The 12,425-nt window shown below is 41.0% G+C and overlaps 1 pseudogene; it reads right to left on the bottom strand.

Moving 5' to 3' along the window:
• Window positions 1-2,186: 2,186 nt before the first annotated feature.
• LOC134496323 (retinol dehydrogenase 8-like) lies at window positions 2,187-11,267 on the bottom strand (annotated as a pseudogene).
• Window positions 11,268-12,425: the final 1,158 nt, after the last annotated feature.

The raw sequence follows: 12,425 nt of genomic DNA, 5'->3' as shown, positions 1-12,425 counted from the left end.
ATCAAGCTAGGGCTGGAGAGTAGGGATATGGTGTGGCCATCTCAGTGACTGGAAACTCCATCAGACAGTCCATGTGGAATGTTTGCCGCTGTGTCTGGGTTGCCAGGACAGCATGTGATATTGTTGGTATACTGTCTACTCTTCTGCACAACAGCTACTCTTCCTGAGCTAGACAGAGTGAACTCTGGCATGGCAGTGGACTACCCTATACTCCTTGTTCTAAAGGACTTCCATTATCATACTGAGGTCACCCAGGCAGGAGATGGATCAGGATTTCTTGTCTGCCATGAGGACTATGGACTTGTCCCAACTGGTAGCTGGTCCAGGACATACATGGAATTTGGTATTTTGTTCAGCTGGAGCCAGTGATCTGAAAGTGGAGGAACTCTGTTGTCATGGGCAGTTTATTTGCTGTTCAGCTTTAGGCTGGCCTCTGCTGTAGAGTTGGAGGACCAGTTCAAATGGTCTAATAGGCACTTGATAGATCCAGTTTGTTTCTTGAATATTCTCAGGGAATTTCCCCCTTTCTCAGACATACTGTTGAAGCTCTGGCCAACCTGTGGAATATGGAGAGGGCCCAGGCAGCTGTTGCTGTTTACTGCAAGCGCTCTGTTCCATCCAGCAGAGCTAAATCAGCACCTTGATTTAGCAGGGAGCTAAGACCAGTGAAGCAGATAACTAGTGCAGGAGCTCTCAGAATGGACCGGACTGAACTTTTAAAGAACTAAATATTCACATTCAATCATTCCTTCATAAAATATATGGACTCCACAAATCGTTAACAATATACAGTAAGAAGAACATTTTTCTTCTTATATTGTTAATGATTTCATTTCATTTGATAGTAAGGGAACGTCATCAAATTAATATGAAACTTTTATACTAAGCACAATGGCTTTCTCGAGAGAATTTTAAGTGGGGAGATTATCTGGGCACTAAACTTTATGAACATCACTGGAATTCTTGTTACACTGAATTCCTTTTAAATCTTTTTAGCAAGCCATCAAGAAATAACTAAAAAAATGTCAGTGGTGGTATTACATTCCATTAACATTACACTATATAAATTGTAACTACTAGATTCAATTCAGCTGAATCAAGTCACAGACTTACCTTAGCATATCAAAACAAAAACAATACAATGAAATATGGTAAAGTAAGATAAGAAACTGAATTAAAGGAAAAAGTAAAATGTAATAAAATGAGAGAAGAACAGTAAAGCCCTTGAATACTCTTCACTATATAACCAGCACTCAGCCCCAAACTAATTTGCCGTTAACAGAGCATGAATTCTACAGGCTACCAAGGTGCTTTTGGTCAGATGTTTTTAAAGAAACTGAGAAAATTATTTAACAATTTTTAATAATGAGTTCTGAGGTTGTTTTACAATTCAACAAAATAAATTAATTCAGTTTTTACTGTTACCCATTAGGTTTACTATTGCAATATACTGGAAAAGTAAAGTATCTCATTTTATCAAAAATGTTTTAAAATGTGGATATATTGCCTTGCCTGAAAAATTAATACTATAAAAAGAGCTCTGAAAAACTCTTTTAAAAGCAGGAAAAAATCAATAAAATTTACTTACCATTTGCAACTTATATTAATAATTGCTGTCCTAATATATCGTTTTGGACAGAAATATTGAAAATGGATGCTTAAAATTTTTGTTTTTTTCTCCTCAAGATTGAGTGTGTGTGTGTGTGTGTAAGTGAGAATTTGAGCCAGTTTGGTCTAATGGTTAAGGTGCTGGGCTAGAAACCAGGAGTCTGTGAGTTCATGTCTGCCTTAGGCATGAAAGCCGGCTGGGTGACCTTGGGCCAGTCAATCTCCCTCAGCCCAACCCACCTCACAGGGCTGTTCTTGTGGGGAAAATAGGAGGAGGAAGGACTATTAGGTATGTTCGCCTCCTTGAGTAATTTATAAAAATAATAAAGGTGGGATAGAAAATAAATAAATACAAATATGCTTCTTGGGTTTGTAAATTGCTTTTCTTTTTTAGGATTGATGCTTCTTTGTTTTATCTTTTTCCTCCTCTCTTTTTTGTTTTGCAAAATAATTCTACACATATTGCAAATGATACACACAAAACAAGAATTGGGAATTAAGAGAGTTTAACAGACATAAAGTGTAAGTTCAATAGTCTAAAGCTAATACATTAAGCAATTGCCTAAAGCAACCAGCCGCTTCCCTCTCCTCAATCTTTCTGACTGCACAATTTGGGTTACCATCACAAAGAGCCTTATCTGAAGCCCAGAAACTGGGCACCTTGTCTCATTTTGCGGGCTTGCCAGCGGATGAGCTGGATGGCCTTCAAGCTAATGCACAAAAGGTTGTCATAACTGAAGACCAATTTATAGAAGGAATCAGTCATCAGGGCCCCAGTGGGATCAGCTTGCTTGAGAGCCATCATGGGGGTATAAATGGCGTTGGTCTGCTGACGGAAGGGTGGCTTGGCCGTACCAATGGCCCTCAGTATGTGCTGCCAAGGGAATCAGAGGACATTCACATGAGTATTATGAAAGGGATTTTGAAAGTCAGCTTTAGGAAACAAAAGGATGGTGTTTCTCAACAAAAATGAATGAGGTTGTTCTATGATGTAAATAAGCTTTCTGAGTCCCAAGGATAACAGGTGTCAGAGAAGGCCTGCTAGAGCACACCACGCTGATCAATATCATATGAGTGCATACGAAAACATGGTATGTATACAACCTCCCTCCACATACATGCTTACAGATACTATGAATGGATGGGAGGCAGAACACAGGGAGTCTAGCCAGTGTGAAGAGATCAGGGGACATATCTGCACCTCTTGATTCTCCAGTATCAATCCCCAGGTTAGAGAATGGGTCACCTCGGCTACATCTTCAGGTGTTTGACTCAGGCTGGAGAAGATGGCTCTGGAAGTTTTCAGGTGTCATGAGTGCCGTTGAGCTAAAGTCATCAGCGCAATGGCACTCATGACAATGACAAGGAAATAGGTGAAGGGGTACAAGTTAAGTAGCCATCAACCTACAACGACTAACGGCCAACAAACAATAGCCAAATGAATCACGGAGCCACCCAAACCATCAGCGGCAATACAACGGGGATCGCCCAGCTGAAAGCAATCAGCAGAAGAATGGAAACCTGATGATGGGCGATCCCGGAAACCCTCACCCACCGGCAGGGCAACGCATGGGACAAAGGGGGGTGACGTGACCGTGAGCGAGGGGGCGCTGACCGGCGCGGGGTATTTAAACCCCGCACCGGCGCGCTCCTGTCACTCTCAGCTTTTTTCTACCAACGCTGTACCTGCCCTGCAATAAACCAGAGCCTGACTCGCAAGACAGTGTCTGACTGTTATTCAGGGGGAGGCAGCGCATGACATCAGGTAGATCTGAGAGAATAACTCAGCAGTCTCAGGATCTGTCTTGGAATAGTCAGCTTTTTCTGCATCTTCATAGATTTTCATCTCAAACTCAGTCACCACTGGACCAAGCTCTTATCAAGCTGACACTACAAATCAAGCATGAATAATCATAAAAGAAATGGATTTCTAGAAGCAGTCCTATTCTGGGAGATATTGGCTACAAAATTTCAGTTTCTTTCAGGTTTTAATTTTTGTGAATTGGTCATGTTCAGTGGTACTTTAGATGGTTCTAAGTTTGCATTAAAATTTTGCTGCTATGTTTTCCCAAATACACAGATTTTTTACTGAAATTTTGCTATATACTGTATATTTGTTGCAAACTTTTCCTTGGTATAATGATCTTTGTACATTATTTTCATGAATATATGCATGCTTATGCAAATATTCCCTCATACTTTTTAATTGGTGAAGAACATTAAAAAAAAACCTGATTAATTCATTTTGTACACTGATTCATAATGAAAAAAATTATGAACTTATATTAATATGTAAACAAATTTCTCCCCTGTATCTTGTGGCATCAGCTGGAAATGTTTTTCCTGCAAAACTTAAGTTAATATAATTATGTTATAATTAAGCCCAACATAGCTCCAAAGATATAGCAGAGGCCAAGTAAAGGCATATGTGTATATGTGTGAGATTATGTATATAAATGTTCAACTAATATAAACATGACAAATAGTAAAATTTGGTTCCTTACTTACAGTTTGCCTTATAATTAAATATGCCAGTGCAGATACAGTAATTTGAATGAGCAAAGTAGCCCCTGGATCTCCTCATGTAAGGCACAAAACAGCCACAGTTTAGGGCTGTTTCTTGGCAACCCGTCTGACAGTTTCTGGGCATGTATGCCCAGAACATTCTTCACCAGCTATCCTAAAAACTATAGTACGAGCTGTATAAATCTAGTGCTAATACAAATCGAGTGCTAATGGCCAGTCAGAATCCATTCTTGAAAGTGGAACCACTCCAATAAGCCTCCCAAGAAATGATAAGTAAGAGTTATTTGCATTGATTTATTAAGAAAACGTTGAGTTACCTTTTCCAATATGGTGGTCTCCAGAGATGTTGAGCTTACCACTCGCAGAGTTCCAAAGTAATGTGGTTGTTGGCTCAACACATTTGGAGAACACCAGAACAAGGAATACTGTTTTAGTACGGTAAGAGCTGTTCCTCAAAATGTGTACAGATGCTAAAGCATCTTTCTTCTACTTAACACTCTGAATCTTCAGTCAGTATGGCTGAAGGATTGGGAAGATACAATTACAACCAACCTGGAGGGAAACAGATTCCAAAAGCCTATATAGTCGCTACCTCTGAACTATTCATAATGATTTTATCTGACCAGCAGCTATGGGATACTCAGTTAACAGAACAAATGTTTTCTACATATTGCCACTTTTTTCTGCTTAGAAGCTCAAAATCTAAGCCTTTTGCTAGACTCTTCTGATGAGTATGGCTACCCCTCCTGAATTTTGGTTTGTATTTCATCCATTAAAACCTTACAGAAATAAGGACAATGGAAAACCTAACTATATTTTTACAGGAGGGAGGCTTATTAGCATCACCATTACTACCCACGCACAAGATATTAAATTTGAGCGTTTGGATAATAAGGCTTTCGCAGAAGCCCTCAATGGCAAATTTGGAGGCAGCATAGATGTCATTGAAAATGATGCCTGGAAGAAAAAAGACAATAGATTATGGCTAGCATTAACTCTGCAGAGTTTGCTTATCACAAATGACCAGCAGGAACTTAGCTTTGGGGTGGTAAGGCCCAACTGGCCTTTTTCCCCTTCCAGTACAGTCCCTAAAGGCCCAAATAATTTCATTTGTTGCATAGTTTGCCCTTGAACTGCTGGTGTGATCAAACTTGAGACAAATCCAAACCATGTTGGGAGAGCTTTCCTCACATTTTTAATAACACACAGAGTCATTTCCTGGCACAGAGCTATGGGGAGAGGGCTGTTGAAGGGTTTTTACAGGAGAAAATGGAAGTGAATGGCCCAGAGCTCTACTGCTCCCATTTTCATTCCCATGCATCCAAACAACTAGAAACGTTGGGCCACCTTGCCACTGAAGAGGTCAGCCACAGCTGCCAGTGAAAAGTCAGGAAATTTGTTGTCTAGGCCATGGTCACTAAATCCTGAAGCTCAACACTGCCCAACAGATACCAGCTGTGAAAGCCTACACCAGCTAGAAACATTGCTTCCATCCATTCCCATGATGTCACCTCCCTTCCTGTGATGTTACTTGCAGCCCTCCAATGGGAAAGTGGAATGATCTGGGGCCCCTACCCCAGGGAATGTAACCAATTCCTGGAATAATAGGTTGTGCTGGCTGATGACATGCCAAGATAATGGCTAGGTTCCCATACCATTCTGAACCAGATACTACCAAACCCTAACCTGGCATATTGTGAGAACTCAGCCAATCCCTGGTATTGGTATTGGGTTTTTTTTTTAAAATTATTGTTAATTTTAGAACCATGACTTCAAGCTGCAAATCCTTGTTCATTTGGATGCCTGAAATTGAGTTTTCTGCATCTTGAGGAACAAAAGAAAGGTTTGGAAAGACTAAATATAAACTTGAAAGCAAAATGTACATATCACTTTTGTGACAAAGAAGGACTTTTGGTCTGTACAGTTTGGATACATTTATCATACAGTTACCATATTATTTGTATACTCCGGTATATAAATAAAAATATCTGCAAGTTTTGTTCCAAACTAGCATTATGGAACAACACAAGTGAATCTATACAAATAGGGTTATATGTTGTGAATGGTTGTGAAATTTGGTACATAATTTGGAACTTACTTTATTCAACATTATTTCTAAACCATGTATCCTCCAATTCTTAGATGAAATTACCCACAGTTGATTTGCCCATACGACCTGGGAATTGGTTGTGGTCTAATATACCCGGAGAGTATCATGTTGGGCAAGGAAGGTTGTCCTAAAAGATATGGGTCTGAATGGAATGCCTCATCTGCAGCTCATGAATCTCATGAATTGACTAAGCACAATGTAGACAGATTAAACTCATCTTACCTTGCAAACCCATGACACTGCTGAGGACCACAATGTGACCACTCTGCCTTTTCTTCATGTCAGGCCAGACCTCTTTAATCATCCTTACTACACCAAAGAAGTTAGTCTCCATTATAGCCTTCATCTCTTCAACTGATTGACACTCAGTAGGACCAATGAAGCCCAGCCCAGCATTGCTGACTATAAGAAGTAGTTAAGAATTTTGACTGTTTATCCATTCACTATCCAATAAGACAAAACATCAAATGGAAACAGACAACTGAGAACGACACTGTTGATCCTTGAAAGTTTGCCTCCTGGATATCCAAAGCTTTGAGCCAGAAAGTATGGCCATCATTAACTTTTCCAGATACTCAGAGATTGAGACCTGAGGATTAATAGTATAAAGAGGACTGCAATACCACATGATTATTGTGTTGATGGTTATCACCAGAAAAAACTCAAGACATCTTGCTGCTTGCAGCAAAGGTTAAAGTGATGTCCACCAATATACGCAATGCACAGTGCCTGAACACCTGGCAACTGGATTGTTATTTAGTACTGGTGAAAGACTGGATCATATGTGAAAGAGAAGACTAGCTTATGTGCATGGTGGGAAAGAATGAAAACAAGTATATAAATCGTTGTATAAGCTTAACAAGGCAAACAGTTAAAACTCCAAATTCTGAGGAAGAAAAGACCCACCCTTCAAGGAACTACACCCTCATTTCAGTAATGTCAATATGTCCTCAATTTGTCCTCTGCTGCCCTAGCCACTTCCCCCAAAATATGGCCTCTGACTACAGAGCAGTTCCATGTTCCTGCAATAGAAGTTTTGTAACAGAATAGAACTGTTATGGCTAGAATTACATGTGCTGAATTCTGTGTGATTTAAAAGATGGGGCAGGGATCCTTCAAGACAAAATCATGGACAAGAAGTATGTCAGGCAGAAGGATTGCCTGGTTAAGGTGTTGGACTAGGAACAAAGAGACCAGGTTCTAATCCACCCTCAGCTCACTGGGTGGCTTTTGGCCTGTCACTCTCTGTCAGCCCAACCTATCTTCCAGGGTTATTGTTGGGGGGGGGGAATAGGAAGAGAGAAGTTGCATTCGGTGCCTTGAACTCCTGAATGAAAGGCAGGATATCCATCCATCCAATAAACAAATAATAAATCTATAGACCCTCTGTTTGGCATACAAGCTGCAGAAGCAGGAACTGCTATTGCATCTGGAGACACAAAGCAAACTTGCAATTCAGTTGATCATGTTTTGATTTTTATCCTGTAATTAATTATGAAGATCCATTCTTATGCAAGTCACCTCTGGCTTCTGGTGTCAGAAAGTGGGAAATGTATTCTCCTGTCCTAACTCATAACAAAGCTTTCACATGGTTTCTAAACATTCATTTCCATCCACAAAAGAAACAATCCAGAAACAAATAATGGAGAGCAAGACTAGTTGAGTAGACTCTCTTTCTTTGCAGCAGTGACCTCTGCCAAGGACTTGCAGGAACAAATCTTGGATTCATGAAATCTTAGGACTTAATTCCACCCCAAAGTTGGGCTCAGTAGAATCAGATATCCAGAATATATGCCCTCATTTTTCACACTGGACCCTATCTCTCCATAATTTCTGAATTCAAGCTCCCAACTGCTTTGCTTAACATACCATGTATACATTTCTAAATGACATTGATGTCTCAGTTCAATTAATGTGATGCTTAAATCCTTGCCTTGTTCTTTCTTTGCCTTTTTAAAATAAACCTTGGCCCATGTGTTGCTAGAGAAAAGGCACTTCCACATGACCCACTAAATGTAGCTCTGAGCTATTCCATTCACCATTTTTAGAAGACATGTCATCATGATACAGTATTCGTCTTAAACCCAGCCACTTATGGGGGAATAACCTAAATTTGTTCTTAACTGTAGCCGTTTTAAAGGAGCATTTTCCGGCTTCTTCTGAAACAAATCTTGGTGTATAAAAGATCTATGATATCTCTGCCTCATTTGTGATGACACACACAGGGGCTGGCATCTGCCAATTCATATTGACTAATTGAGACTGCTGCAGGAATGCCTCTTCTCTAGTCATACGTCACTGTCCTCCATGGCCATTTTGGCTTGGGCCACAGGAGAAACTGGACACCCTGGCTTTTATAGAGGTATCTGCTCATCTGAGGTCAGATCCATGCTGACATAGGTGGGCTCCTGATATAGATCAGTATATCACTTTTCTGGTAGGCAGCCTGACCTGTTATTAAACAAGTGTTCAGTGGTCTTGCAAAAAAAATGTGTGATCTGAATACCACGTGATTTAAATTGGGGGGAAAAACATATTGGTGGTTTTGCCCCAGGTGAGCCTGTTAGATTTTTTACAATCCTTACCCATGTGGTATATTTGAGAACTGTGGGGAAATTGACAAGAATTCTGCCAGGTTCCCCCTCTAACTCAAAAAACAGAAGACTGGTAAATCTCTGTCCAAAACTAGCCCAGCCCAAAATAGAAATGGAAAAGAGCTCTCTCAATGTGTGATGCAAATTCCCTATTTCATTATGCATCTCTCCTCTGCTCCACTGACCCGTAACTGAACTAAGTCTATACCCATATTCAGAAACAGCCTGCAACAGCCTGCATCACATCCAGCAACCTGTCACTTGAGCAACTTGTAAAGTGGCTAAAGCCTCCATTCCAGGCATCTACCCACATTTGCCCAAGCCTGCCCTGCTGCACTTCAAGGAGAGCAATTAGTGGTGGTGTCATGCCCTGTCTATGCAGAGTAAAGCACTGACGCTGATTTGTGCGAGAGCAGGTTCAGTTTTATTCTTTACATAGTAACAGTTCCGAAAAAAGCTGAGAGTGACAGGAGCGCGCCGGTGCGGGGTTTAAATACCCCGCGCCGGTCAGCGCCCCCTCACTCAGGGTTACGTCATCCCCCCTTTGTCCTGCATGCTGTCTTGCCGGTAGGTGAAGGGTTGCGAGGCCCCGCTGGTGCTCCGGGATCGCCCATCATCGGTTTCCTTATTCAGCCGGTGATTGCTGTCAGCTGGGCGATCTCCGTTGCGCTGGTGCTAACAGCTTGGGTGTGCCTCGCGATTCGCTTAGCCTTTGTCTCTTCTTCTTTCTTCTTTGTGAGCTGATGGCTGCTTATCTTGAGCCCCTTCCCCTGCTTCCTCGTTATTGTCATGTGTGCCATTGCGCTGATGTCTTCAGCTCAACGGCACTCATGACAGGTGGCTTCTCCTACCAGATGCTGATGCTAGGTGGGAAAGCAAAGAAAGCCAAGGGAATCTGCTGCCCTTAAATTGTCTTGCAGGAAAGCTGTAAGAACAGGAGTAATGGTAAGACTGAGGCAGATTAGAACTCAACCATTGGGGCAGAAAAATTATACTGACGTATTTCTCTGACATCTCAAAGACTGGAATGCATACTGTATTAATGCAATTATGAGAAAAGGATCAGAAACAGATGTAGGGCCATCCTAGTTATTAATACCCAAAGCAAAGGACAAGATGAAACCCCGAACAATATACAGCATCTCACTTGACTGTCTGTTAAATCTAGGAGTAAGCTGGCATAGCTGAGGATAGAAGGCCAACTGAGAGAGGTTCTGCCCTTCAAGAGAAGGGAGTGGCCAGAAGCTCTTGACAACAAAAAGCTAGTCTGCTCTGGAGCCATGAGTCTGCCTCTGATTTCTTGCTTATGTTGAGTCTAGGCACCTGCAGAGTCAAATGAGAGTTTCTGGGCCTACTACTGATTTTTACTCAGTCCTCTATCCCTCCTTTCTTTCTTTCTTTCTTTCTTTCTTTCTTTCTTTCTTTCACATCCTGGGCCCTAGCACATATAATATGTAGGTCTCTTGAGGGACAAAATGAGCTAGAGGCTATTTAAATGGAACAGGGTGATATTCTCTGGCCCATTTTCAGTGGCGCTATTAGGAGAAAACTTGGAACAAGAGACCAAGGGTCCATGTCATATAACTAGCAGAAGGGCCACCTACTGAAACAGCAGGACTGATTTGGTATGGTTTGAAGTGAATAAATACACTTTTCCAACCAAAGAGAGCAGAATGTGTGGAGAATGGAAGGTCGCTAAATCCAAAGTCGAAAGTTACTAAGTTGCATTATCCTGGTAAATAATTGCCTTATTTTAACTTTAGGGGATACCTTATTAAAGCACACTATGGATTTCTCGCATTGCTTTTTTTAAAGTCAGCCCTGGATTTGTATCAGTTAAAATCTCATTCACTGATGAGATGGCATTTTCCCTCCAATGCAAGTGGCTTTCTCCTTGCTATGGACCATGTCTGCAGTGGGAGGTGGGGGGCTGCAATTCCAGCACATGGGAAAGCACCAGGTAGGGCAAGATTGCAACAGGTGGGAAAGAGCCTTCCATTATGTACAATATTAGTGTGACACCTAAGGCATTGTTTCTTGATATGAGGAGTCTAACAAAGCTGTTTGCATTTTCCTCCACGACTGGGTTCAGAATGTAACCTGGGGAAGTATGTATTTGCATAGAGTTACATCAGTGCAGAAGAAGTTACAATTCTCTTAATCCCAAGGCTGGCCACTAAAATTCCTTAAAAACACACACACACTTAATTTCACATACATACACAGGGGTTCCTGGGGTTTGTTGTATATCCCCCAGAAGGCTGATGAAGCTGCAGGCTGAGGATGTCAGTATGTCTCTGAGGGATGCTGTTAATACAGTTGTGGATGGATTTCTCATCGCAGACATCCAACTGTTTGATCTCTAGAGTCTGGTTGAGTGTCGGCCCTAGGGCTGCTTCCAGCTTTCCTTTCTTGGTGATATTCCTCATTGTGGCAATCACTAGAAGACAGGTGATGCGTAGTCATTTCAGCCTATATTCCTCTCAACTTGACTGGCCAAATTTGGGAGTGGTATTTTTTTCCTGTTTTATTTCATATCTTGGCCAAATGCTTAAAATCTTCTCGAAGTAAATACCCAGTGTAAATAAGATTGTCAATTACATAAATATTTAGGTAAATATTAAGTTCCGTAATACATTAGTAATTTTTCCAACTGGTCTTGTAACTATGCTTTTGGCTTGGAGTTCTTCTCATAATCTTCCTCAACCTGGTGTCCTTCAGACTTGCTTAATGTATTTACTCCATATTTATGTACTGTGCTGTATTTCTGGACTACTCAATAATAGTATTTGGGAATATAAATTCCAGAATGCCCAGGTAGCTAGCACAGCTTTTGGAACCACAAACATGTTCTCAAGGCATGTTCTCACAAAACTGAAGCCGACCCTCACCTCACACTGAATCTGTTTTCTTTCAACAGGTGGTGAAGGTCTACAGCAAAGATGGCATTTATCTATCTATCTGTCTATCTATCTATCATCTATCTATCCATCCAATTTTATCACCACCCATCTCCCCCAGAAGGGGGACCCCGGGTGGTTTACAATAAAATTAACAATTTAAAACCATAAACATATAAAAATACAATACAAAACAGCCAGATATAAATAGAAGATAAAAATGGGTATAAAATCCAAGTTGCAATAAGATCTAATTCAGTGGAGAGGGTTCTGTGGTGCCAGCCACCCCCAGGAAGGACTATTTATTGCACATTGGAAGTTACAGCATGGAACATGGTCCATTGTATCTGTGAAATGCTGGTACAGGATTCATGCTTTGCATCATGATTGTTAGCCTTGGGTATAAGTCCACCAACATTTGGCCTGGGCAAGAAAGGAAGAAAAATCTCTCCAGGATCAGTATCAGGATGGTTCAGGTCCATAGGGCCAGCTAGTGTATCTAACGATCTTGTGGTTCTTCAAATACAGCTTTCCCTAATCTAATAGCCTCCAGATGTGTTTCCCACAACTGAGATTTTTTAAAATAACTACTGGAGGGCAACAGCATGGGAAAGCCTGCTTTAGCGAGCATTAATATTCATTTGTAAAAATCAGTTTTTGGTTGCTTTATATCAATGCTACTAAAGG

Source organism: Candoia aspera, chromosome 4, assembly GCF_035149785.1.
Source record: "Candoia aspera isolate rCanAsp1 chromosome 4, rCanAsp1.hap2, whole genome shotgun sequence".
NCBI classification, from domain to species: Eukaryota; Metazoa; Chordata; class Lepidosauria; order Squamata; family Boidae; genus Candoia; species Candoia aspera.
Note: the sequence above shows the minus strand (reverse complement) of the source record. Positions and strands in the feature narration are given on the sequence as shown.